Source organism: Pimephales promelas, chromosome 23 (assembly GCF_988280905.1).
Source record: "Pimephales promelas chromosome 23, fPimPro1.hap1.1, whole genome shotgun sequence".
NCBI lineage: Eukaryota > Metazoa > Chordata > Actinopteri > Cypriniformes > Leuciscidae > Pimephales > Pimephales promelas.
This window is the reverse complement of record NC_142791.1, coordinates 22,844,627-22,868,328: the sequence shown is the minus strand read 5'-3', so window position 1 is coordinate 22,868,328 and position 23,702 is coordinate 22,844,627. Positions and strand designations below refer to the sequence as shown.

The 23,702-nt window shown below is 35.7% G+C and overlaps 2 long non-coding RNA genes across 2 annotated transcripts in view; one reads left to right on the top strand and one right to left on the bottom strand.

Moving 5' to 3' along the window:
* LOC148969464 (uncharacterized) overlaps positions 1-23,702 on the bottom strand; it is a 91,010-nt gene that overhangs the window by 61,392 nt on the left and 5,916 nt on the right. Inside the window, exon 2 of the long non-coding RNA XR_016149528.1 lies at positions 21,390-21,485. This is a non-coding gene — a long non-coding RNA (uncharacterized LOC148969464). The remainder of the gene's footprint in view (positions 1-21,389; positions 21,486-23,702) is intronic.
* On the top strand, positions 1,710-22,579 carry LOC120482419 (uncharacterized). The gene is made up of 3 exons (XR_005623460.2): positions 1,710-1,970; positions 9,369-9,426; positions 22,335-22,579. It is a non-coding gene; the product is annotated as an uncharacterized LOC120482419 (long non-coding RNA).

Here is a 23,702-nt window from a genome sequence, read left to right as displayed (position 1 = left end):
AGAACTGACAGAACTGTCGAAACACATAGCCTAAGCTCAAGTCTGGGATAATGTAGGCTATAATAACCTACAGTAAAATGCAAGAACTAGTAATAAATACATTTAAAAATATAGGCTACTGTAGACTATTTTAAATAAATAAAAGCACTCTGAGATTTCACATCCGCAATTATTACCACTATGATCAATGAGATTTATTCGAGTTTATAAAAGACTACAAAGATATTCATTGGAAATAAGATATAATCACAGTCTACGTTTTAAAGAGGACATTTTATCTGTAATTGTTGGTTTTAATATGAACAAAGCCACTGTGAGTGTGTGTAGGCTGCGACTCTCTCTCTCTCTGTGTGTGTGTGTGTGTGTGGGAGAGAGAGAGTGTGTGTTATCCTGCTATTTCCTTCCCCTTTATCTCCATGAACGTACTAAAAAAAAGGTCAATAATGACATAATTTTGCAGTGTTTCTTTGTTTTAGGAAAATATGGGCCAAATAGGAGATGTTTGCGATTTTCTCTCGTCTTCCCGTGACAAACTGAGACGTACTGTATATGCGAACTGAACATAACAATCCGCATGAACTCAAGACATCAGATGGAAACATATGACGCCTGAAGCTGCTGGATCATGTCCATTCGAATCAATAGCTTTAAAAATAAAATGTAAGTTTGGGATTTTTGTTATTTAGGCTATAGTTATCTTGTGCGTTTAAACCAGTTGAGTCCTAAAAGTCTTAATTTATAAATCTACAAACAAATAATTTGGTTGCAATGAACGTCAGCATCTAAAATGCACAAAACTCAGCTGTTCTCCTAAAAAATAAATAATAATCCAAACAAAAATTCTCTTTAATTTGAATTGACTTAAAAAAAATATTGTAGCCTATATATATTAAACAGCTAATAAAAAAAAAACTCACCTGCTGAAGAAAGAAAGAAAAAACAACAACTTTGAGGTGCTTTGAAATTCTCAAAGAAAACGAGCTTCTGTAGAGCAAACACAAAGACTCATCGAGCAGCTGATTATTATTACAGGCGATCATTTCTCACGTGCTCCCATTTATTCCTCCAGCGACATTAACATCCAGAATATCTGCTTGCTTAAGAAATCAACTCGTAGATCAAGATCCCTCCAAGAAAATTACGATTTTATTTAAGCACGAGACATTGTTTCGCCTCTATGGTGTAGCCTAGTCATTATGGCTTGATTTGCATATTGAGCATCACTAATTTCCTCGGTGTATCCAAATATGGCTGCGCGTAACAAACAAGACGACGTCATTGAACGTGCCCCCCTCCAGTCATCAAATGACTGTCAAAATAATACAAATATTTAATAGTAATAGGAAAAATAATAAGACCTAAATAATATTTAGAAGAAAATGGCACTCTTAAAGAAAGGGAAATTATCCCAAATGTAGAATGTATCAATGGGTACGCATTAAAAACAACATTTTAGGATGAAGAAATGTTGGGAAACGAAATACCGTCCTTTCCACCCGTGAGGATTCAGGTAAGTCACACCTGGTCACGTCACTTTGACATTTTCTACCTCGTGCGAAATAAACCCATACAGCGAAATCTGAGCAAATTTGGGCAATTGAATAAAATATTAATTTCATCGCACGTATAATGCAGAGGTAGAAGGGGTGGGTCATAAATTGCCCCCCACCCACCCCTTTCAAGCCCACCCAAAGTTGCAGGGCTCGCGCTGCACTTTCCATTCGCTCTCGCGCGCAGGAAGCCATGTGATGAAGTTCTGCTCTTCCCTCACACCTTCTCATCCTGAGGATGGACTAAGATCGTGACAGACGACGGCGCCTCGTGCTTCTCTATAGCAAACTGCTCGTAGAAGGATTTCGAGGATGTGATTTCTAATCGAGGATGTTCGTTTATCCGCATTTCACATCCAGATGACCGCTTTTTTTCCTTTTTTTTTTTTTTTTTGGTGCCATGGGGAGTTCAAGGAGAATGTAAGTAGCCTACTTTATGCTTTAAAACAGGCCACGTGAAATCTGTAGCTTTAATAGCTATTGTGTAGAATTATTGCATTATTCATAAAAGAAAAAACTAGGCCTAATAGGTTTTCTTGTCCTTTAAAAAATGCAAAATTGTTGATAAATTGAAAAATGCTAAATGTTCGATTATTTTATAATATAATGAAATTTTGTTTGGCAACTATTTTCTTATGAATTATATGCGTACTATATATATGTGCAATTAGGTCTCAGTTGTTAACATTAATGTAAAAATAACAATTTAATCTAAATGTCAGTTAATAAAAATCCAGCTGTTCATTGTTTGTTCATGTTAGTTCACAGTGCATGAACTAATGTTAACAAATGCAACTTTTGATTTCAATAATGTAGTAAATGTTGGATTGAACATGAACTAACATTGATAAATGCTGTACAATATTGCTCATCCTTAGTTCATGTTCACCAAATTAGTTAACTAACCAAAGAAACCTTATTGTAAAGTGTCGTAAAGTCGTCACACACACTTTGACCTGCACGTCACTGTCTGTTGAGCAGATGAACAGATTAATAAGTGTTAATTGTCCTCGCAGTGTGACGTCACGCTGGACACTCGAAGTGGTTAATTGTTTCAGGGTGGTTAAATTAAGAGCTCATGTTAAATATGAGATAACATTACATTATATTTGCATAATATTTCATTGGTTTTAAGAATTTACCATCTGATTATTTGAGTAATTTTGAAGCCTTTAAAATCAAGCAAACCTTGTTCTATTGAGAGAGAATAGATGCTTTCAAGGCTTTATTTTCTCTCATTTAGATGTCTGAGGTAATCTTTACAAATGCATCTGTGCTTTCTATTAGGTTCTCAGAGGGGGGGGGGGGGGGGAATCAAAACGCGTGTTTGTATGCTCGCACTGAAATGAATAGGCTAAATAAATGTGTACCGGTTAAAAATGTATTTCTAAATATTTACACGCGTCAGTTAGTGGTGGAATAACGGTTAGATAATTTTGTGCATCCTTCCAGTGATGATATTTTTGTTAGCCTAAATATTACATGTACGATGGGATCATTTTAATCTCCTGCTGCTGCAGAAACGAATTGAGGAGCGAATATTTCCTTGAAAAGAATTCATGAGGATATTTGTACAATGTTGATCTGTTTACAGGCCTGTTTAAGCAGATCTAAAATGTAAAAGACACGTATTCCGCTCACAATTATTAATTAAAATTCATAATTGCAGTGCATGCCTTAAAAAAGATGTCGCGCGAGCAGTTTCTGATGCAAACTGTCTATAGGAGTTTCATAACTAAAACTAAACCACTGACATCTTGCACAACGGAAAAGATGAGGGTCTACAAACAGTAGGCTACCAGGCGTTTTACTTTTATGCATGCAAATATTTATTTACTAATAAAAGAATATGTCCTAGAAATATATAAGATGTTAGAAAATCTGAGGAATTAGGCACCTTGTGGCCTTTTTTGCCCTAAGCCATGATTAATTTCTATATGAATAACTGCACACTGCAAAAATGGTGCGCGCCGCCGCGTGCGTCTCCAACTGGACATTTAAATTCGCCGTGACCTCGAGACCTCTGACCTCACGAGCTTTGTGCGCATTTTGGGCTCTAGAGATGAGTGCGTCAGTCCTGTCATCCGTGAGCACGTCATCCGTGTGCCATAAGCACGTCATGATGTTACCCTGAGCAAGAGGAGCGAAAATGCCTCCGGATCAAACCTGCGCGCGTTTTGCGCATGTTACGAGAGTGATATTTGAAGCCCAAACCCAAGTACGCATGTGTTTTACTCTACAGCTCTCGCTCTGTGCCCGATGCTGCCTTTATGCCTTGCGTTTTTTGCTGCGTGCCCGTTTATTCTCTTGCATGGATACGCAGGATTTCATGCGTACCGCACTGTAAATCCAGCCAAGCCGAGCGCCGCTTGGAATAAAAGCGTCCTCGCTGCTATGGATGGACGTATAGCAGGCTCGCGTCTTGTAGATTTACCTTCATCGTTCGAGTCAAGAATTAAGAAGTTCTACAATTACGCGCGGGAGCCAAGTTGGATTGGATCGACCTCATTTAGAAGGACAGCAGGCAGGCAGGCTGCGAGGAACTTTCTCGGGATTTTTTTTCCTTCTTTTTTGCATGAAACTAATCACTCGCATCGAGTGACTTGCGAGTAATTGTGGCAAATGGGTCTTTTTGCACTTGTGGTGCGACGCATCATACGTTGGAGGCGTGTTGTTATCTTTGGTTATCTAGCTGTATGAGTGTGCTGGTCGTCATAAAGCTAGATAACCGAAAGTAAGGACCGCTTCTATGAGCATCTCAGCGTGGAGCATTAAATATAGATCGCTTACTTTAGCTGTGTGCAATGACGAAATATAGGCGTTCCGTGTGTTTTTGCTCGTGCAGACGCTTCAGGGTGATTCGTTGATCGTGCACATCATATAGGAATATTTATAAAGCTTTTGGATACAAGGATGAATGCAAAGCACATAGGAGACAAGCAAGACAAAGGCGTAAGTTTGTTGTGGTTGTCAGCTCAATGGAACCCACGTGCGTCCCAGTATCGTTGACTCTGGACTTATTCAAGCTCCTCAAATGAAATAATTGGGACATAATGGGATGGAGGAAGGAATGGGGATGGATTGGCATAGAAACTCATCCTTAATTGATGCGGTCGAGCGCACGTGGGGGAGATGATGTGAACGCCCGTGGACCCCCATTCCCACGCTCGAGGGCAAGTGGGCAATGTCTTGTCTGGGGCAGAATATGACAGACAGCCCTGTGAGGGGGGAGTGGGGGGTCCAAGTGCACCCTGCTCATCTGCATCTCTGTGGAGGGTGGAACAGCAGAGCTGGGGTGAATGGAGGATGCTGGAGAGCCTGTGTGTGACGGGAATGTGTAACGGGATGCTGTACTTAGACATACACACACCAATCAACTCGTAAAGTATCCACGATAGGCCAATGTAGAGGCCCCAAGAGCTGACAACTGATTTAGAGTCAGACACACACACATTAAGCAGCTGGCCACATATTAAAGTATCTTGTACAAAAAAATATTACCATGATTTTCTTCACTTTAGATTGACTTCTTTTGTTTTTATAAGCAAAATATATTTTCTGTATTCAAAACCTAAACTTCACCTTATAAAAACTTGCATTTTTATATTTATTCAATATCTTTAATTTAATATTGTTTTTTATCTTTATTGGCGTATACTGTAGAAATGGTTAGTAATTTTGATCTTAAACGTAATCAAAAATGTATAACACTGTAAAAAATATTGTTGGTTTAACCTAAAAAATGAAGTAACCTGTTTGACTTAAAATTTTAAGTTCATTGAACTGGAAAAATTGAGTTAATACAATGAAGGAGATTGATTTAAGCATCAGAAACTCAAAATATTATGTTATCTGAACTACATAAATTATTTAAGTTGATTTGACAAAAGAAAAAATGCTGTGATTACAAATCATGAAAATATTTTTACAGTGGTAAAAAATGTTGGTTTAACTAATCATCAGAAACTCAAAATATTATGTTATATGAACAACATAAATGATTGAAGTTAATTTGACAAAAGACAAAAATGCTGTGATAACAAATCATAAAAATATTTTTTTACAGTTTATAAACATAAAACTAAAATAAGACAAAATATGCTATTTTTTATTAAAAAGTATGAATTACTTACCAAAGCTAAAATATAAAATGGTCTTTTTCAGTACAATTACTGAAGTAGCATTTACAGAATTTCCTGTGTAAACCATCACTTTTTTGGGGGGATTTTAATTAAAAAGTTACTTTTTAATATTTGTCTTATCTGAGTGTTTTGTGCTAGTTTTTTAGTATTTGTTTACTGCATAATAAAATTAGTAAGGGAGCGATATTAATTAGAAACGTTATTTTATTAGACAAATGCCATCGTCCCCCTTCTCTCACACAGCCCTTGGTGTTTACAGGTGCAAGTGTTTTATACCAGATATGTTACTGTATTGTGTATTTTGGCACATGGAATCAGTTTTGATGGTCAGAATGAACTTGAATTTGACCCAAAAGCACATGCTGACCCTTGAACTCTGAAACTTCAGGTCAGACAGGTCAGCGCTGGGGTCAGACTGAACACTGGAGCTCAGAAAGAAGATGTCAATGTATTTTACACCAGTAAAAACATTTGTCTGGACAAAGTATAAAATTTAAAAGAGATGATTTAAAAAAAAAAATGCATTTTGAAAGTAAATAAAATTGATCCCATATTTTAGGTAATTAGTATTATTTATAATTTTGGGGTGGGAAGGATATAAAATGACTTTTGTTAAATAATATCCAAATGAAATAAGGTCAAATGTCACTGAAATATTGATTTACCAAAGAGAGAAAAAAAAAAAAATCACAAGAATATCTGCTAATCAACCTTCAGTTATAAAGTGTGCCCACCCACTTTTGTCAGATCTGTCATGTGTGATGAGCTCTTGAGCTGATTGGAGTTTCCATGGAGATGATGAGGTGCTAGTGTGTCTAGCTGCAATAACTATAATGAGAATCACCTTGTGTTGTTCATTACACTGATATTTCTATCTTAGATCTTCCGAGAGCAATTTATAATAAGAATATAATCTGTCATCAAGACTAAAGGATATTAATACCATATCAGTTATTAAATAAACATAAGCTGAAACGATGATCAGGCAAGCTAAAACAAGCTGATTATGTGGAATAAAAGAATGGGCTACACAAATACTAGAACTAAATTTCCTATACCGGTGTTTCCATCCCCTGATATTTTTCGACAACACCTGCAAATGACTTTGTACTTCATAAATGCTGAGCCGGCTCATTAATGTAACGCAAATGCTAATTTGCTGTGAGGCTTTGATGGAGCCGCATGCATGCATTGATAGCAAGACAAAATAAAACAGAGTCGACTTTTTGACTGCAAACGGACTGTCCTTTAAAAAAAGACAATATTTCTGTATTATGCTAAAACAAAGATTGACCAGGGAATCTAATATAATTGCTTCTGCACTGATTTACATGATGTTGAATGAATTCTGAGACAATATATGACATACAACCCTTCTGATTAACCGTCAGCGGTTCATGGGCATCTCTAAACGTCATTGTCCACCGTGGAAGCGATGCCTCCTGTTTGCCACCATCTTATGACTTTGGCAGTGGAGACTGAGAGGGCAATCCCAAAATGTCTGCTGGCACACACACACACATGCACACGTACACACACGTCGCGTGCTTTGCATATGTCACATCACAATTGCTGCCCGTTACCATGAATACCAATTTTCTAATTAGCACCATTTTCATTGGTTTAGCACCCTGAGCTCCAGCGTATGATTGGTGGTAATCACACCGCATGGAGATCCTCAGGAGAATCGCTTCCGATCAACGCTTGGCATCTTGTGTTTTGTTTCGACGTTGCATGTATCAACTACTTCAAAAGACCATATGGATGAAGATGTGCAGTGATAACAAATATGACCAATATTTAAGTGCATGCAAATCATAATTAATTCTCCGTGCACACATTTCAAACATGTTCAATGTTTCATAGGGCAACAATACCAAAGAGAGGAATTTTGATCACTTTTAGGGAGTCATATCCATGTAAGCAGAAGAAGAATAGATAGATGGCAGACACGCTGTTAATTATTCATTCACATTTAAGACATTCATGCAACATAGATACTCATACACTTGTGGATTGCGTGAACACATTTTGCTAGTGGGCTTTATCCTTTCTTTTTGACTTCATCCAAATACTACTGTCCATTAAAAGTTAATGCATAAAATAAAAAGTGTTCTGCTTTACTATTGGCATTGATGGTTCCATGAAGAACCTTTAAAATCCATGGAAGCCTTCCAGGTTCTTTATAGTGGAAAAAAAGTTTGCAGCGAAAAGAAAACTTCATTTTTGAGAGTGTATGGTGCAAATGTATAGCTCAAACTATAGTATGTGTCACTAACAACGTGGAGGTGGTTCGATTCCCACTCCTAGGCAATGTGTGAACAATACATTTAGGTTGCTTTGGCTAGAAATGTTGGCAAATGTAGATTTAAAAAAATACAAATAAAAAATTTCGGATGCACTTCACTTTCCAATCTATTGACTTCTATTATGCGAACTCTGGAAAGCGGAAACACAGTTTTGAATTTTTGAACTTTTCAGAAATTCGCCGCATTCTAAAGTTTAGTGAACTCTGACCGGCGAATTCATATCACATGAACATGTGTGAGCAATAGAAGATCAATATGTCACAGCATGACCTCTTGGCTGGATGAACGCACATAAGGAAAGAATGCAGTAAAGTGGAATAGATAGTGTATTATAGATAGTGTACTGTCAAACGATTAATCGCGATTAATCGCATCCAAAATAAAAGTTTGTGTTTATATAATATATGTGGGTGCACTGTGTATAATTATTTTGTATATATATATATATATATATATATATATATATATATATATATATATAAAAATACACACATGCATGTATATTTAAGAAAAAAAATATCATTTATATTTAAAATATTTATAAATAATATAAATTATATATACATCTATATACAGTATATATACAAGCATGTGTGTGTATTTATATATATAAAATAATTATACACAGTGCACCCACATATATTATGTAAACACAAACTTTTATTTTGGATGCAATTAATCGGTTGACAGCCCTACTTATTATTTGTTATATGTTGAATTTAGGTTTATAAAAAAAGATGGTCTAGTCTAACCAAAATGGTTCTTTTAATAACTGATCCCTGAGAGACTCTCTGGGGAGCCAAAATTGGTGCGAAAAACCCCTTTGTATGCTGTAAATGTTGCTCAAACAATAGAACGTGCCACTAACAGAGCGAAGATCATGGGTTCGATTCCCAGGGAATGTGTAAACTAATAAAATGTGTGTCTTGAATAAATGTAGGTTGCTTTGGATGGAATTATAGTAGTGCTGGGCAACGATTAATCGCGATTAATCGCATCCAAAATAAAAGTTTCGGTTTACATAATAGATGTGTGTGTACTGCGTATAATTATTTTGAATATATAAATAAACACACATGCATGTATATATTTAAGAAATATATTTATATTATATATAAATATTAACATTTTTATATATAAATAACACATATTTCTTAAATATATACATGCATGTGTATGTATTTATATATACAAAATAATTATACGCAGTACACTATTATGTTAACACAAACGTTTCTTTTGGATGCGATTAATCGTTGCCCAGCACTAAATTATACCTCTAAATACGAGACATTCCATATAGTAAAGCTGGACACGATGATGTGTCTTTATGTAACGTGAAATCTGTGTCTCTCTGTGTGTGTTAGAGGCAGCTGGAGCTCGGAGTCGCCTGCAGGAGGAAGTGTGAGGCTGATGCAACATGAGGTGAGTGAGAGCCAGAGGCCAGAAGAAGGGATGTGAACATCCTCTGCGGACCCTTCAGAGACACATGCACATGTGTGGGTTTGCTCGTGTAGCATGTTTGAGATTTGTTTTCCCATTGCACACAAATCCAAAAGAACAAAGATATGCATGCAAATGACCTATAGCTACAGGAGAAAGACAGACAAAAAAAAAAATAATATTGGTGGATGCTGGGAGACACAACCTTACTGGCTGTAAATATTATTTTAAAGATATGTTGCTGTGTTCATCGCAAAATCACGACTTTGTTGCATTATACAAGAATTATGCAGCTTACAGGGAAAGTTATGAACCAACCTTCTTCTAGTATCGTGGAATGTTTGTTGGAAAGTTATCTGCTCTTCAATTATGGTCTCGAAATGTTTTTTTTAGAATTTTCAGTTTAGTTCGTAACTTTTTATTAAATGTTACTACTTGTTCAAGAACATTCAGAGAACATTCAAAAGTAACGTTCCCGTAATGTTGGCGAAATGATCAAATAGAATGTTCTTAAAGGGATAGTGTACCCAAAAATGAAAATTCTGTCATTATTTACTCACCCTCAAGTTGTTCCAAACCTGTATGAATTTAGTTCCTTTGCTGAACACAAAAGAAGATATTTTGAAGAATATAATATTTTGGACCCCATTGACTTCCATTGTATGGGGAAATATACTATGGAAGGCAATGGGGTGACATTCTTAATTTGTGTTCAGCAGAAGAAAGAAATTCATACAGGTATAATTAAATCATGACAGAATTTTTATTTTTGAGTGAACTATCCCTTTACATTATTATTATTCTTTTTTTTAAACTGTATGTTTTAAGCATTCAGATATAATGTTTATGGGCACATTAGCAAAACGTTCTCACACTATATTTTTGTTAGCTGAGTATTTTGAGCCAGAAGACTCAATCACGGTGTGTGTGGTTTGGAAAACCAGGCCGAAGGCGACATTAAACCCCTGACCTATTTCTTCAAATCAGGTCGGTCGTATTGGGCCGTTACATTAGACTCCCATTGAAGTTCTCTGTGATAGCAGACGCTAATGATGTGATATTTCGATTGTAATTATGAAGCGCCGAGTCTGTGTGCGTCTGCACAGAAATAAGGCTAATAAACAGCATGCAAATATCAATAAGTAACAACAAAAACAGTTTCATACTAAATATATTCATATTTTTTTCTGCGGTTAATTTGTTGACTGTTGCTAAACAAGCACCGCTGTGCAAATATGAACAGCTCAGCTTTCATCAAAATCTTCATGTTGTCCAAACGTAAATGTGGATTTTTGTGTGCGAGGTGGATTTGCACGGGCTCCATCGCTCTTTTTTTTTTTCATGGTTCCCACCCAGGGAACAAAAGGCATGTGCATAATAAAATCATGCAAATGCATGCAAATTTCAAAGCCAAAATAGGGGTACGGACTTGGTGCTTTCCTTTGTGATGCAATCATCCCCCTCACTGTGTGCTTAAAGTGCTGGGTTAAGCAGGAGACAAAATGCTTTGAATGGAGGAGAAAAGAGAACAAAAAAAAAACCCAAAACAGGTGTCTTTTCCTGTGCGCTAATGTTTTTATGTAAAATATACATAAAAAAGCATTGCTAATTATTGCTATTTAAAAAAAACTAAAATTCACACACCCACGTTAAACAAGAACATGTATATATGTGTATATTTACTCTTAAAAAATCAAGTTGAAGTCGAGATTTTTTCATTGAACAGTTCTTGAAAGAATGATTCTTTCTTTTGTGTGTTGGAAAGGTTCTATGAATGTTAAAGGTCCAATGATATCAATAAAGAACATTTATATTCATATTAATAAGTCACAATTTTCAAATAAATATTACATTCTCAGAGCAGATTTATGTTTGACTTTTTAAAAAAAATAGAAGCTCAAAATACTTTTAGGCCACATTGATGTGGCGCATTAAGCTGTGTATAAACACAAAGTGGGTCTTCTTTCTTCGGACGAGAGGGGCTTCCCTCTCAGACACAATATGGCGAGATGTGCACAGGCCCAGCGTGCAGACAGACGCCTCGCAAGCTTCTTATAATGCGTGTCGACATTAACATTCTTGCATGTCTAATGCCGGGCTCGCAGCAGACACACAGTGTCCGGAGAGCGTGTGAATGGGGCCGTTTTAGACAGCGCGGCCTTAATGATTTATTAATCTGCGCGGGCCTCATCTGCATATCGGAGCCTGGATGCTGAGCATCTCTGCTGGGCAGATGGGCTGACGTTCAGTGTGTGTGTGTGTATGTTGCAGTGCTGACGGCCATGCATGACCACAGGAACACACACACTGCTAAGCTGCACGCTATTTCAAAAGGCAAAGACTGAATTCAGTCAATTTGACCAGTTTGCTAATCAATTGACACATTCACAAATTGTAGTGTCATTTTGAGTAAATTAATAAACTGATATTATTAGAATATAGAGCGATATGCATATGGGATCCAAAAAAATGCATTTTAGAAGATCCATTGAGTTTTAGGTCATGTTTTCTTTCCCTCTGTGATATTCCAGTGTGTGAAATACATTTAAACCCATTTTACCCAGGGATTTCATCTGAAATGTCTTAATAAAACATGGCTGCATGAATTATATGTACCAGTGTTAGTGAACGGAAACCATTTTGTGTGTGTTCTGTACAGTTAGCTACTGTACATGCATGCAGCCGTTAGATTTGAATGACACATTTATTTGAATTGCTGTAATATATGCTGTGGGATATTCTACAGTTCAAAAGTTGGATCAGTTAAAAAAAAAGAAAAGAAATTGTCACATTAAAATGATCAAAAGTAACGTTAAAGACATTCATAATGTTACAAAAGATTTCTATTTCCGTTCATCAAAATATCCTGATAATATCTATTGAAGCTTCCACAAAAATACGTACGAATCATCATTTATAATCAGAATATTCAAATGATTTCTGAAGGATCATGTGACACTGAAGACTGGAGTAATGATGCTGAAAATTCAGCTTTGCATCACAGGAATAAATTACATTTTAAAATATATTTGGTAGATAACACTGTAATATTTTTCACATTATTTTCACTGTATTTTTGATAATATACATATACTGTATAGATAGCCTTGGTGAGCCTAACAGTCTTTTTTCCCCCAATAACATCTTACGGACCCCAAACTTTGAATGATTTATAAAACAGTGCAACATATCTTTTGCATTTGGAAAAATCACAGTCCTACAAGGCTAAATGTGAATTATAATCTATATTTAAATTGATGGAAAATGTACTTCCTTTTACGCTGCTCATATTAGCAAGAACATTGATGACAATGGAGAATACTAATGCATATTTATCATTGTGTTGGCATGTATACGTGTAAAAATTGACAAAAAAGTAATACGACGTGCAAACACACACAAATCTAAATGTGACGGGAAAAGCCATTTCCAGCTTTTAAACACTCTGCTAAACTTATATTAGATTACTAAAAAGCATTTTCACTTGATATTCTCAGCAAACCTTTTACACTCGACAAATAAATATGTAGAGGATGTTTTCAAAAACAACGTTTTGAAGCACAAATTATTTTAGTCGCAATATTAAGGCTTAAATCAATTTTTACAATACTAAAGTTGGAGTCTTTTTCCAGACTTCTATTAACGTCTTTCCGTTGAAGTGTGTGGCGATTAAGCAGCGCTATTTCAGCCCTATGAGAGACGCTGCTCTCTCTCGGGTCCCATGATGGAGTTCTCTGTTGAGAGTGGCGATGGAGAGAAAAAGTAAAGGAGGGGAGGACAAATTGGAGGGGGCTTACGGTGGCCCAGTCAAAGGATCCATTGTGCTGGGGCGAGGAGCAGAGTTAATCAGGAGACCCAACAGTAATCAACGGTAGAGTTTGGGTCGGACAACTGCTTGGGTAAACATCCATTGTTCTTGGGCTGAGGTACCAAACAATGCCAGCATTGTCCCCAGGTCTCTCATTAGGGTGTGCTGGGGGTTACGAGCTCTCGGCTCGGGCTGTTAAGAGCTTCGGAAGCGGATGGGAACCAGAGGGGTAAAGCCGAGTGGAGGGGGAGAGGAACAGGCCTCTCACAATCCCTGCGCCACAAAACCTTTTGGCCATGGGCCGCACAAGCCGCAGGAAAGAGAGAAAGGCCAAGCTTGTCATGACATCTTCACGTCAAAATCTCACGGGAGGTTCTCGTTCGAGAGGGGGGTGGGGTGGGGTGGAAGTTCACAACAGGAGAGGATGACATGAAAATCAATTAGAGAAAGGAACCGATATTGATAAAATACAGACAGTCTTCACTAAATATATCCCATTTTCAATTTGTTGGTGTTGAAAATATGTTAATTAAAGCAGTACACCTTGTGAGGCTCTTTTAACTTTTTTAACTAAAAAAAGCCATACTATTAGTCAATATTTAATCAATTATCAAATGTAACCTATTTTCAAGTTCATTGTACTGAAATGTGTGATGGCAGTGTCTGTACACAACCATCATATAATGATAAAAAACAATCCAAATTTTTTCCTCGCCTCAAATTGAGCGTTCGTTTTTGTGACGTCAATAAAACAGACGCCCCTCCCGCGGTTGTTGATTGACAGCAGTGTTTCAACACAGACTCGCCCTGAGCGCGCTGTCATCATAGACTATAGTCCGCCATTGTTGATACGCTGGAGCAGAATGGCGTCTAAGCGATTGTGTTGTTCTGTTCTTGGGTGTAATAACGAACACAGTTATTTTGATGTTCCTAAATCCAAACCAGTTTTGTTTACGAAGGGAATATTCCCCACGATCAACGTCAATGCGTTCATGTTTGCGCGAATCATTTCTCACCAGACTTCTTTATAAACAAAGTTCAGTATAAAGCTGGTTTTGCTAAGAAGCTGCTCCCGAAAAAAGAATCGGTACCAACTATTCATGTCCATGCTGCACCTCCAGAAGAAGTGAGTTTAAAATTTTATTAACCTTTATATTAATATTTGCAAATCGCGAAAAAAAAAAAATCATGACGATTAGTTGTAACGTCAATCTGTCAATGAACTAACGTATACATCAGTAAACACACAGCGTTCGTATCTCATTACTCTACCCTGCCAGTGCATACAAACATAGATCAAAGTGACATTACATTAACCAACCATACAGAAACGTCCTGTTCGAGCCTTAATTGTCGAACTTCTTTGCGGCCGCCATTTTGTTTCGGGTGCGACTCCGGGTTCAAACTGATACGATTGTGCACAGATGTGTCCTCAGAAACTCCCGCTGCCATTCTTACTCCAAAATATACCCTCTACTGTTGTCAAGGCAACACTCCACGTGCTTTGTGTCTAAACGCCCGCAGAACAGAGGGGCGGAGTCAACAAAGCTCATTATTATTTAAAGGCATATGCACTTAAACGGCGTGCTAAAAACAGCTGTTTTTGACCAGGTAAAAATTTTTTTTTAAATACTAATGAGAATTATTAATAAAAGTATATTACAAAGTTTTCATTTAGACTCTAAACATTTATATTAACTTAACAAAAATGGCATTATATGACCCCTTTAATAATAAAAAACTCAATAAACTGCCAAGTAGGCCTTAAACTGTCAAGGCCTGTTCACACCGAGCACAATAACTATAAAGATAACTATAAAGATATAATTCTAAAAATCGTTCTCCATATTGAAGAATAACAGAGTTCACACCACAACTATAACGATAAAGATATGAGGAACGATATCGTTGGGATCACTTTCCGAACGATTTTTTTCCCAGCTGTCCAACGATAAAACACTGACAAACAATCAGAATCCATTCTAAATTAAAGGTCTCACGCATTTAAAATAGCAGATGACATTGCAGAGAAGTTAATCATTGAGGTACAAAAAATCCTCCACAGTTTGACAAGTCAAACCTCCTTTTCAAGGATATGTTAAAAAAGATGGATATATGGAATCGGTCATATCCTGGGAATAAACAGTGAGAAATATTAACGATGAGATATTATGCAGTTTAGCATAGTGTAACACAATTACCTCAGGTAGGCTATCCAGCGCTAGTTGACAACATTGCTGAAGTTTCAGTGAAAAAGGTGTTTCATATATAAAGGTGTTGACTAGGCGATGTTTTTATCCCATCATTGACTTTATCAGCTAAATTCACTGTTAGATATTACACTAAACTTGCTAGATTTACTGTTTACATGTGCTCCGAACTCCTCTCCTCTTTTAAGGATATTGTGTGCCCTAAAGCACCTGTTTTTCTTTTAATGTTTGTTAGTAACGTAAAGCAGCAGCAGTAGGTCTTCGATTTTCGCTACTTTAAAACCACAGCGCGGGCGATATAAAAAGACGGTTATCGGTCGTTGGTGTGGATGCATATATATTTACCTTTATCGTTACCTTTATAGTTATCGTGCTTGATGTGAAGGGGCCTTTAAAGCTTCCCTGTTTGTTTGTTTTTTGTCTAATGTCCAACTAATGTCCTTAAATAAAGAGTATCTTATTTTAATATTAAGATTTTTAGAGATGTCTGGGTGAATTTGGCAGGAATTTGCATATTCACCATTTGTCATTTGCGTCATCATGTCCGCCTTGTCATGTAAATAAAGACAAAATATCCGGTTACAGCGAATGTGGTCGAGGATTTGGTGGATTTTAATCGCACACATACAGTAATTACCAAAACAATTTTCCTTCACATGTAACTTGCAGTTGTATGGTTCAACCACTAGAGGAGTGTTACAGGTAACGTTACATACATTTGCATTAACATAATGTTGTGTCGGCATCTACATATAGCGTAAAAGTTGTTTTACATCGACTTCGAACATGTTTTTTAAATTTCTGTTTATTTAAGGTGATGCAAAAGTAAAACTGTAAAAGCAGAGAATCCGGACTTGAGTAGAAGTTGAAGTGCTCTTTAAGCACCACACTTAAGTAGAAGTACTAAAGTATTCAACATTTTTTGTACTTAAGTATTGCAAGTAGTTTATTTTAAAATTCACTAAGTACTAAAAGTACAAGTATTGTGTCATGTAATTATTAAAGAAAGCAGTCAAAAGTTTGAACTAGCAATCAAATAAGGCGCTTTGGCGGGATACAAATTTGCTTTGGCGGCCGCCAAAAAAAAAGTCATTGCAGAAAACCCCATTAGTTGTCAATGTGTGTGTCAATCAATACCTTTACACTATAAAACTGGCGTGTGATTTAGGCAGCATGAAAGCCAACTTGCAACGAATAATTTGTAAAAAATTTTATAATTGTAACGAGTAACTATCGCAGAACGTGAAAAAAATATCAAAGTAAAAGTATTAAATTCATTGAAAATATCTACTGAAGTAAAAGTGGAAGTATGAGAAAAAAAACAATACTCTAGTAGAGTACAGCTACAGCATTTTAGTACTCAAGTAGTACTTAAGTAGTTCTACTTCGTTACTATACATCTCTGCGTAAAAGTACAGCAGGGAAATCATGGTCAGTGAAATCTGGAAAGGTAAAGCAAATTGTGTGCCTAAGATAGCAGTGCTGCAATCTTGAATTAGCTGTATTTTATGTTTTCCAACAAACGGCCAAAACCGTATGTTTTTACTGTTTTTTTTACTTTTCACTTTAGCATTTTGAGAGCACATGTTTCATAACTCGAGACACTTCATAATTTTCATATTTCTAACGAAGGTCCCTTGAAGGGCTACAGAGGGATGACTAACAAAACCATTAATGCTTAAATTGTGTGGAAACATCCCATAGCATAAATCCAGTTGTAGGTATATTCACCATCCAAAGCATGTGACAGCATCCTATAATTTAATTCTCTTAATTTGTTTTTTACTTGCACATGAGTTTTATTAATAGTGTTTCCTGTGCGTGTGTGTGTGTCTGTGTTTCACCACCTGATTTATGGACATTCTGAATTATGGATTCATCCTTTTGAATGGACGAATCCGGGTGCCAGCTGCACACTTTTGGCATACATTTACAGTAGATCTCATTCTAACCTCTCGGCAGACTAAGAGAGAGAGAGAGAGAGGGGGGGGGGGGGGGGGGTGGGGGGTGGGGGGGGGGGGGGTGTTCATGTAACACTGTTCCATGCAGAAAGCATGTTACTATAATTAGACATGGGCGTGTTTGGTGCAATTTTGCACCCCCCCCACCCCACCCCACCCCTTTCATCTTTTAGTTCTCTCCCCTACCTAATTTTACATAATAGTAAGACATGGTAGGCATAAAATCTCTCCTCAAGTCGTGACATGGCCTCTATATGTGTGCTTAATGAGTATGTATGTGCTGAAAATGGGGGTCTTTTGTTCGTTTTAGAAATTTCTGAGCACTGCGAACCATTTATCTATTATTTTGTGTGTGAGAAAATGGACGCACTTTCGTTCCATTGCTTCAGCCTGTGGTATCTCTGTTATCTCAGAAAGCACATTGGGTCGAAAACTCATCGTTCTTGTGGGGATAAAATTTCGACTAGTGTGTGAAATGGGAAAAAGGAACTAGAGTCCGCCACCCCGAGCCATTCAACCAGGACAGTGCTCAGAGGAAGGGAACTCGATGCTCTGGTTTGCGATTAGCTGCTTTTTTGGAGATATTTTGAGGTTCGTTGGTCTCAGATAATGTTTCCTAATGAGTTCACACAAGCTTAGCTGAACCTTGTGGAGGTCTCACCAAATCCTGCATAATACATTGTAAATGACTACATAAGGCCCAGTAAGTGTCATCATACCGAAGACATTCTTACTATTTTCAAAGCTGTCGTATTTGACTGGACTGTGAAAAGTTCTTGTGATATTACAGTTTTTCTCAATTCTCGAATGCACAATAAGTTCAGATCGCTGAACAATTAGCTTCTTGTTCACATCAGATTTGAATTTCTTATTTATTTAAGCTTGCGTTTTGGCACATGTGTACAAAATAAAAGGTATACCGTCGTCTACAATTTGCATACTAACTAAATGCATATGGTTTGTTGATCAAAACAGATGGGTTGATTCTCATTGAAATTGTCAAGCTTTGCACAACTTCTAAACATTCTTTAATAGTGTGAGCCATCACATGCTAAATGATCCAGTTATCAAAATCGGTCAGACGTGCATGTATATTCCATAAATATCTGACATGCAATGTTTGTAATATCAGCTAAACTGGCAAATGACCTGCTATTGTAATGAATCACAATCTTATCAATCAACCAATCAATTTTGGAAGCATATGGAGTTTGCCCATCAGCACAATCACTATTTTTGAACATGGAGGAACGTCACAACCTTAAACATCAGCCGCTAAAGCAGTAGTATTATAGCAATGTGATACATAAAACTGATAATTCATAGTTGCTTGTCGAGGAAGAGCTATAGGAAGATAAAGTATGTAAGTACTTTATGTAAGAGTGAGAGAGTGTAAAAATAAACAAGCGATTGAGAAAAACTGTATGGGTTTGTCCATCTTGGATAAATCAGCAAGAAAGGTGTCAGAACAAATATTTAAGTTTGATGAAAAACTATGAAATTTTGAATAATGTGCACTGATGAATCACTTAGTTTTAAAATCAGTTTATTTAGTCTTCTTTGTTTTAATTAAAAATACTAATTTTAAAACTAAGTGATTCGTCATGAGCGCTTTAGAATAATCACTATTTTTCCCCATCTTTTGAATAATTAACTGATAAAATATACATTTCAAAATTATGAACTACAAAAAAATGATATAAAATGTATAATTATTTAGATAATCTTATAATATCAATAAATATTGAAACATTACCTAAATACCTATTATTTTACATATATCATTTTCATATCATACACTGTAAAAATGTTTTTGTTGATTTAACTTAAAAAAGTAAGTAAACTGGTTGCCTTAAAATTTTTAGTTTAACTGGAAAAAGAGAGTTCATACAATGAAGGAAATTAATTTAATCATCAGAAACTCAAAATAATAAGTTATCACAACTAAATAAATTCTTTAAGTTGATTTGACAAAAGAAAAAATGTTGTGATAACAAATCTTGAAATATTTTTTTACAGTGTACACACATATATATATAAATAAGTACAATGTACTTATTTTGTTCAGATTGTATTGTAAAACACTTTTGTTGCTATTGAGGTGTGATACGGGTAAGGTTAGGGTTAGGTGTGGTTGTATAGGTCGGTTTAAGGGTGGGTTAAGGTGTAAGGGAAGGGTCAACTGTGTAATTACAAATGTAATTACATTTATTAATTACAGCTGTAATTACATGCAGGTATTTTCAAAATATAAGTACAATGTAAAAACATGTATGTACACAATAAGTCCATTGTATCAAATTATTAATTTCAGTGTAAGTACATAGTACTTAAAGCCACTTAATATAAAGTGGGACCTATATATATATATATATATATATATATATATATACATATCAGGGCTGTCAAATGATTAATCATGATTAATCATCCAAAATAAAAGTTTTTGTTTACATAATATATGTGGGTGCACTGTGTATAATTATTTTATATATATAAATACACACAGAGACTTGTATATATATAAGAAATATTTTTATGTATATACTGTAGATTTATATATTATTTATATTATATATATAAACATAAATATTTTATATATAAATAATATTTTTTCTTAAATATACATGCATGTGCGTGTATTTATATATATACAAAATAATTATACACAGTGCACCCACATGTATTATGTAAACACAAACTTTTATTTTGGATGTGATTAATCACGATTAATCATTTGACAGCCCTAATATATACATATATATATGTATATATATATATGTATATATTAGGGCTGTCAAATGATTAATGATTAATGAATATATATATATATATATATATATATATATATATATATATTACAAACCTCTCATTTCCCAGGAAGACATTAGAAGCCATTAAATATTACAAAAAAAAAAGATAACATATATAATTACATCTTTCTGTGAAAAGAGTTTTGTGGAAACACTTCCTGTTGGACATGATAAACAAATTATGACATCAGTTTCTCAAGCTGGCTCTATTTTGACTGCTGTGTGTGTGTGTGTGTGTGTGTCGTCGGAGGGGGTGGTGGTCTTACACTACACCCGTGTTGTATGCGTTATGCAGGATTAGAGTGGACAAAAGTATGCAAATATTGTTGCTCAGTTCTTCCAGGCTTTGTGAGACAGTCTGACAGAGAGTAAAAGGGGACGAGATGCATGTGAGGTTTTGTTGCCATCTGTGACGCTAACCTTGGGAAACTGTACCCTGATTAGCATAAGAATAATTGATACATAAATCACAAAGGCTATTAATTTTAAAACAACACGAGAATAAAAGAAACACACTGTAAAAAAAAATATTTTCATCATTTGTAATCACAACATTTTTTCTTTTGTAAAAATCAACTTAAATAATTTATGTAGTTCAGATAACATAATATTTTGAGTTTCTGATGATTAATTCAATCTCCTTCATGGTATTAACTCAATTTTTTTCATTTCAATGAACTTAAAATTTTAAGGCAACCAGGTTACTTAATTTCTTTTTAAGTTAAACCAACAATATTACCAACTAAAAATAAACTAAATGTTTTTTTATGTAAAAAAAGAGACAACACTAAGGCCTGGTTTCACAGACAGGGCTTAGATTAAAGCCAGGACTAGGCATTAGTTCAGTTAGATAGAATTGAATATTGTAGAAGATTTATCTCTAAAAAGATAACATAAATGCCACTTTTTCTTGGTACAATTATGCATCAGACAAGTATGTGATGTGAGAATAATCAAGAGACCATTAGCACTTCATATTCATAATGTTTGAGATATTTGTGACTTTACTGCATCAAGTAGACACACACACACCTCGCTCAGTGAAAGGATGGCGGTGGTTAGGTGTGAAATCACAATGTGCTAACAAGACTGACTCCTTCAGTGAGCAGCACACACAATCTCAGATTCATAACCCTTAAAATAGCATTTGTACCTGTAAAAGCTTCTCATGTTGGCTTCAGTTAAGCAATTCTGTATATTTCTCTGTCGCAATCCAGAGGCCTTTCATTCACCTGACACAACACAGCGTCTGTTGAAATGAAAAAGCATGCAAAATTAAGTATTTTGATATATTTATATCTCGTCATGATCAATGAAGGTCTAATTTCACTCAGAGATGAATGTTTCCGCATCTCATTCCCACGTCTAATGTAATGGCTGAACATGGCAAGTTCACCATAGCCAAAGGCCAAATGGACACAATTTTTCAGCATAGAAATAATTGTAAAATAAGGCAAATGTCAAGGGATAGTACTAGAAAATGAGTTTCTGCTGATCTGTCAAGCTCATATTTGTCTTCTGTGGAAGTGGATAGCAGTACATCAGGAATTCAGTTTCCTCTTTCAAACTTCCTCCTGATTTAATCACAGTGTGTTCATCAATTATATATGGAGCTGGATATGAACAGTTTTTAACTACAGCCACCACATGATGTTTCACAGAACAAGACAGAGAGTGGGATCCAATTGCAAAAGTGTATTAAGAAAAAAAACAAAGATAAATCCAGGTAAAGGGAGATGTAGACAAAAAGTACAGGAAAAGCAGAACTGACAACAACAAATATAGGAAAATCCAAAACAGGCAATATCAGACACTGAAGCACTATAGGGAGAAAATACAGCAGATGAGGAGAGGCTAATGAGGAACAGGTGAGGTTAATCAATCAATAAAGCAACAAACAGATAGAAACAAAGTAAAACAGGAACTAAACACAGGACGTGAACAATGGGAAAAATAGGAATAGCAAATACACTTCAAAAAACAAGAAAATCAAATCAGGGAGCTTGTAGAAAAAAATGTCATTGCAAATAATCAGGTAGTATGCATATTTGACTCTGAAACTGTTGCATTTATAGCACATTCTTTTTTGTCTTTCTAGGGTTGGCAGATAAATGAAGGATGATAAAGGAATCATGGGAAGGATCTAATCGGATACTTTCGTATCACTTTAGTGATGGTCAGTCAAAACTCACAGATCATCTTATGAAGATGCTTCAATCACAAGGGGTAAAATATATCATATAAATAAAAAGTCTACATATAATGTGTATTTGATATTTATACTGTATGTCTGTAAAAATATTTGCAAATGTATTAAATAAAAACTGATATTTGATCAAAATATGTTCATGTTTCCTTTTTTATGCCATTATTCATGTGTGTGCGTGATGGCCCAAATATCACAGATCATAAGAGCATGTCAGTTTTCATGAATGAATGATATAATGTAGCCTTTGTACTCATAATATGTTACAAAGTGGAATGAAACTGAATGAATCAAAAGCTTTTAGTTTGCGTTATAAAAAATGTGTACTTTTCATTGCTCATCATAGGCAGGTGATTTAGGGGGAGATATTGATTAATATCAATATAAGATTAATATTAATAATAACATAAGAGACAAATTCTACATGCATATATCAGCTAAATGTATTTGGGGCTCTTTAAAGGGATAGTTCACTTTGAAATACATTTTTGATATGTTTTTGCTTACCTCAAGGGCATCCAAGATGTAGGTGTCTTTGTTTCCACAGTAGTTTCAATTTTGATATTTTTAGGTCAAACCATTCTTGTCTGTTCTTGTCTGTCACTCACATAATGGAGGTTTATGGTCACCACCTCAAAGAGCATGAACAGTTCAAATTAAACCTGATTTAATGACTCGTAAATGTAAGTACACATTGATGTCCTAAGACACGAAACGAACTGTAGTTATATCGTTTTTACCTCTTGAAACCACAGCCATGTCCAAGTACTCTGAGGACGAGGGCGCTTCGGTCTGCGCAAGCGCAACGGAAAGCCCCGGAAGTGATCTCTCGCGCATGTACGTCACTCATTGTTTACACAGAGATTTTAGAAGTGTTACCCTTCACTGTGAAGATCTAAACATATTTAGGAAGGCGATTTCAATATATCAACAGACGACGTTGATTTTTTTTTTCGCAACCGCGCAAGAGATCACTTCCGGCACTTTCCGGAAAACAAAGCGCCCGTGCCTTCAGATCACGTGGCTGTGGTTACAAGAGGTAAAAACGATATAAATACTGTTCGTTTCCTCACACAAACCGCTCGTTTCGTGTCTTACGCCATCAATCTGTACTTACATTTACGAGTCATTAAATCATGTTTAATTTGGACTTCTCTGTGCATGCTCTTTGAGGTGGTGACCATAGACCTGCATTATATGATAGACAAGAACGGTTTGACCTAAAAACATCAAAATTGAAAATAAAGCGGAAACAAAGAC